Source organism: Lagenorhynchus albirostris, chromosome 18 (assembly GCF_949774975.1).
Source record: "Lagenorhynchus albirostris chromosome 18, mLagAlb1.1, whole genome shotgun sequence".
Taxonomy (NCBI): domain Eukaryota; kingdom Metazoa; phylum Chordata; class Mammalia; order Artiodactyla; family Delphinidae; genus Lagenorhynchus; species Lagenorhynchus albirostris.
In genome coordinates, this window is record NC_083112.1 from 11,612,231 (window position 1) to 11,618,165 (window position 5,935).

Sequence of the window (5,935 nt, forward strand, 5' to 3'; positions counted from 1 at the left end):
ATTTATTTGTCATTGTAATTTATGACAAACCAAAGTACAATTTATTCTGAATGTTTTCCAGAAGTCTTTCTTCCAAAAAAGAAAAACAAAGAGCATTTAGTATTATAAAGAATTATATTTAAAGGCAACCAATGTAAAATCCATTGACCTCAATGGAGGTCAAGATGAGGGTACCTGAAATATAATTAAACTACAATCATCAAGGCTTTTACAATTCATAATTCTAACAAGAGTATTATTTATAAAGAAGTGCAAATTGACTTCTACTTTCAACTTTAGTTAAATGAAGACACTCAGTATTCTTCCTGAATAATAGTTTTTCACATTCATGCTTTCATCTATTAACAATCATTTTGTAATGAAACAGTCTTCATCTACTCTTATCCCAGCTCTTGTGATGATTTCTAAATGTAGGAAGGCCTGTGAAACATAAGGTGCTACACTTAACCTGGTTGGCCTCAATACCATGAATTTTTCTTCTGCTGAAGTTTTAAGTGAATATATGTTACAACCAAGTTCTTTTGAGATAAAGCTTCAGCTGCTGTCAGGAACCATAAACGTTACTCTGGAACAGTTACTCTTCTGTTTGAACTTCATTACTACAGAGGAAAAATGTTCCACCGTGGTTTTGATGTTTTGGAATGTCTTAACTTCTGGGTCTCAAAGCTCGACAGGGTCTACCTTTTAGAGAATTGGCACCCATAATGCCACTAGTGAGCTGGTCATCTACTTCCACCTCAGTAGTCACTGTGACTTTGAGCTCCTTTGTAGTGATATACATCGGTGTCTTCATAAATAGCTTCTGTGGTGACAGCAGGAGCTAATGGATCAAACTCCATTACCTCGTAGTAACTGGATGGCTGGAAATCATTCTTTGTCATCGCTGGTTGATTGCTGGGCAAGGATGGTGGTCTCTGCTTTGTTGGTGTCGCTGGAATGGTCTGTAGACTAGCCGGCTGTGGTAATACTGAATTTGAATATTCCAGAGAACTCTCATATGTATGACCTGAGGCAAGGTTTTGGCTGGTCCTTTGGGCAAACGGGTGTTTCTGTATTTTCCGAGGCTAGCAAATCCACCTGTGGATGAAGACTGGGTTTCAAGTTGTTTGTTACAACAGGACTTGGAGAGCTGAAATTTAAGTCTGAAAGCTGAGCATTCAGGGTGTTGTATTCTCCCAGAGTTTCCCTATGCGTTGGAGGGCTGGGACTTAGGTCAAGGAGATCAGAGGATGGGGCAGAAGTTTCACTGCTAGTATTGGCATCTTCCCCCTGGTTCTTATTTTGCTCCAAAATCCTTTGTTGGTTTCGAGTAAACCTCTCATATCCAAGGGTGGTGTTACTAAAATCCTTATTCACTTGAATTAGCTCAACAGTGACATCTTCATTCTCCACCACCACGAGCAGGTCCATGATCCTCTCTTGCATCTCCCGACCCGTCTTATAAAGTTTCTGCAGAAGCTCTTTGTCTTCACGGTTTTTAGACCCAGCAATATTCTCCATCAGTATGGCAGACATCACTCTCACATTCATTTACACCATATCCAATTCACTGTGCAGTTTTCCAGTCTGTTCTGGAACCAGTGTAATACTGGAGTTCTTGGGAACTACAGAAGAAAGAGCTGGTGCAGTAGGAACAGATGGTGGTGGATTCGGTGAGATCTGAGCAGTCTCTTGTCTGGCTGTTTCAGCATCTGATGGAGGAAACTGAACATCTTTCTTAAGGAGATACATCTTCCTTACACTTCTTTCACTTCACTTACATCCATACCTCCTGGGAAACCCTGCAACCACATCTTAATGAAATTCAGAATTCTATTCTGAATGTCTCTTGGCAAGGTATATCTGGGATTCAGCAGCTTAACTAGACTATCTTTAACAAATTCCTTCTTCACAATCAGAGACTGGAAACTTGGACCACAGTTCTGTATGCATATGTCAATAAGTGACAAGGTAAGTTGGATTTCTTTATGATTGTAGTTTTTGGAAATCCTTTTCTTCAAAGCTTTTATTGCATCTTTTGGCCCATCGTGAACAGTGTTAATTATGTCACAGATGTGCATAAACTGGCCCCAGTGTTCAGTCTGAAGTCCAGCAACTGTAGCATTTTCTATGTGCTGGCCCACGGAGGTTGCAAACGGGTCCTGGTGACTCTTCCCGAGCGCCATGGTAGCGCAGGGAGCCAGCCCGGGCCTCCGCCACTGTTCCCAACCGGAAATAGGGTCTTTACAGAGGTAATCAAGTTAAGATGAGGTCATTGGGGTTGGTCCTAGTCCAACATGACTGGTGTTCTTATAAAAAGGGGAAGTTCGGACATAGACACACACAGGTAGAACGCCATGTGAAGATGCAGGCAGAGATCCGGGCGATGTTTCTTTAAGCCAAGGAATGGCAACAATTGCAGGCCGAGCACCAGAAGCTGGGAGAGAGGCAGGCACAGATTCTCCCTCACAGCTCTCAGGAGGAACCAACCCTGCTATTGTTGCTTTGATCTCAGACTCCTGGCCTCCAGAACTGTGAGACAATACATTTTCATTGTTTACGCCATGCAGTGCGGGGTACTTTGTTATGGCAGCCCCAGGAAACAAATACAGTCCCAGTTCAAAGTGTTTCTGTTCTCAGCTCCTGGAATCGTGTGTGGGGATTGAAAATTTGGCATATTTGGTCTACAAGGGTCTGGCTGCCCAAGACAGAGCCTAAGATGGCAGCCACAGTGTTTTGGGTTTTTAGCTTTTGGGTGGTATAATTGACGAATTAAAATTGTACATATCTAAGGTATACAACCTGATGTTTTGATACACGTATACACTGTGAAATGATCACCACAATCAAGTTAATGGACACCACCTCACATAGTCACCTTTTGTACGTGTGTGGCGAGAACACTTAAGATCTACCCTCGTAGCAAATTTCTAGTGTACAATATAGTATTGTCAACTGTAGTCGCCGTGCTGTACATAGCTCTCCAGAATTCGTTCATCTCGCCAGACTGAAACTTTGTACCCTTTGATAAACACCTCCCTTTTCCCCCACCCCCAGCCCCTGGCAACCCTCATTCTGTTCTGAGCCACAGAGGCTTGTAACCTCATCTTGGAAGTGATATAAAGTCACTTCTTTGTATCTCTGGATAACAGTGTGTGAGGGGATTACTCAGGGTGTGAATCCCAGACAGGGGGATCATAGGGGCCGTCTTGGGAGCTGCCTACCTCTGACCTTGGCAGGCCTTCCACTGACTGACTCTGGGCAAGGCTGTGACCTTTATGGGTCTTGCTAGTTGGCTTTTATCTGCATAATGACAAATAAGGATTGCAAGGTGATGGACTATTCAAGTGGCTACATATGTTGTCCCGTTTAATTGGTACATCAGTTTCCCAAGGCAGGGATTCTGTTTCCATCTTCATGAATGGGGAACTGCTGGCTAATATTCAGGAGGTCTTGAGCTCAGGGTGGCCTCTTCCTCTGAGCTGCCATGTTTTTAATGAATGAACAGAGAGAGTTGGACTCCGGAGCCCCTTCCAGCTCTAGTCTCCAGGAAGCCTTGGGCTCTCAGGAAAGGCTTTCACCCTGATGCTGGGGTCCTGGATTCTGGAGCCCCTGCTCTTCCTGCGGCTGGGAGCAGCTCCACCTCCCTGGGCCCAGGGTGCCTCAGGCACGCACTGCTATCCTTTGGGGAGACTCTGTTTCTGAACAGAGGTGGGCTGTTGTGTCTGTTTCTCTGGCTAGACCGCAGGGATCACCCCTGACCCGACCGCGGGGGCCCCTGGTGCTACTGGGCCAGCTGGCTGTGACACATGCGAAGCCAGGTCACGAGCTGTCATTCATTTCACCTTTCTTTCCAAACATTTATTTCTGCTATTTTGAGGAGAAGGTTCTAGACCAAACAAGGCCATAGCTTGTGGCCATTTGTTGCAGGTCTGGGACACCTCCTGACCACAGCGGGCTGGTTGGCAGAGGTCTCCTTCCTCCAGAGGCCCTGGGCGCCCGCACCGAGGGTCTCATTTCCTCTGTCCCTCGGTGGTTACATTTTGGGACTCTCTTGATTTCTTTTCAAGATCCACCCCGTCCACTCCTTGGTGACCAGAGTGGGCAGGGGCTGGAGCTGGCCTGCAGGGCACGTCTGCTCCCATGACCAGGCCTCCAGGCCCCCGTTACTCCCACTGGCAACCACGGAGCCACGTCAGCATCCCTTCCGAGCAGCGTTTGGATGGTTTTCTGTTTTGACACGACTGCTGAGTGCCCTCCCTCCTCTCCCTCTTCTGTCTTTCTCCCTCCTGGCCCTGCTTATTATTATCAGGAGAAAACAGGTCCACATTTAAACTTCAAAGGCAAGTGGGAAACCCATGTTTCGAGACACTGCCGAGGCCTAGGCTTCAAGAGAGCTCTGTCACCCCCTCTTCCCACAGCCATGGGGAGCCTGTGCTCAAGGTCAAGGTGAAGCCCAGTCTGTGACCCACCTGAGGAATTCTGGAATGTCATGGGGCTGACAGGACTCTCAAGAGCACCCCTGGCTCGGCGGGAGGCCTGAGGAAGGGGTTTTGGAGGGCATGGGGCTGAGTTCCTTGTATGAGGGTACTGCACCCATGAAAAGGGGACGAGGCCAGACAGGCAGGTTGAAAAGCTTCAGGGCCTGGGGCTTTTCACTCCACAGGTGTGTTCAAATGTTGGCAAAGCAACTGATCATCAGCCAGTGTTAAGTGTTAGAGTGCAGCCAAGCCAACCAGTGGGGCCTCCCTGAGCTAATCACCAGCAGGCGCTGAATCACTGTCCTCCTGTCTTTTATCCAGTGAATTAGGGAGCCCCTAGGACTGGTCCTGTTCTGCCTTACCCCACAGTAACTGGAAGGCAAACTTCCTATTCCTCAAATGAGTCCTAATGTATTGTTTTTACTCCTGCCCTTTGAGTACATTCACTCAGTCTATTGCTTTCCCTTATTTAATAGGGTGTGAGCTGTGGAGGGAAATCATTGTGGCCTTTATCCTGTGATGCTAAATGGTCCTTTCAGCCTCCACCTCACGTATGAGGGCCACCTGGCAGGAAGGCAGTGCAGCAAACCAAAAAGAGCTTGAGTCTGGTAGCAGACAGGCCCGCTCCACCACCAGCTGTGGCACTTTGAGCAAGGCCCACAAAAATATTTGAAACTTTTTGCTTACATCTAAAATTGGGACAATAATCTCTGTTTTGCAGACTTATGGTGAGGGAGACCATGCGCGTAAAACGCCTAGCATGTAGTAAATGTTCAATTGAACAGTTTTCTCTTTCTGGTTTCCCCTCGAACCCATCCACCCAGGTGGGGCGAGGAAGGCTTGTAGCCCAGAGATCACATGAGAGATGACAAGTGTAGACAGATATCCGTGCAACTCCTGTTCTCGTGCTCCTGCTGCGATTGAATTCCACAGTCCCAGCCCACACCCTGGGAGGCTCGGGACACCCGAGAGGGAGCTTCTCTGAAAAATAAAGTTGCCACTTGCCTGCTACCCCAGGTTACACTGGATCACCACATAATGAAATGATTTTCCTTCCCCCTTTTATTTCCTCTCTTTCTTTCTTTCTGAGACAAATGGAAAAATAATTTGATCCCCTTGAATCTTTTCACCCTGGGTATTTCCCCCTTCACACCCGAGTGCCGCCCCTGGATAAACGGGAACACATGTGCTGAAAGGCCAGCCTTCACCCTCCTGACTCAGGGCCGTCCTTCTCTTGGGACACGGGTTTCCTTTCAAACCTCAGAATAAATTCATCACAGCAGGAAGAACATTGTTTTTCTTCAAAACTTGAAGGAAAAAAAAAAGCAAATCCCATATCACAATTATTCCATTTCAGAGGGAAAATGTTGCCCTTTAATCTCAAAGTTTCTTCTCTCCTGAAGGCTGTGGCCGAGGTGACTCGCAGACTCAATACAGCTGCTTTTTTTGCAGAGTCTGCACTGATTCATTGCTTC

General features: G+C 46.8%; 1 pseudogene; it reads right to left on the reverse strand.

Moving 5' to 3' along the window:
• Nucleotides 1–643: 643 nt before the first annotated feature.
• On the reverse strand, nucleotides 644–2,165 carry LOC132508846 (TOM1-like protein 1; annotated as a pseudogene).
• Nucleotides 2,166–5,935: the final 3,770 nt, after the last annotated feature.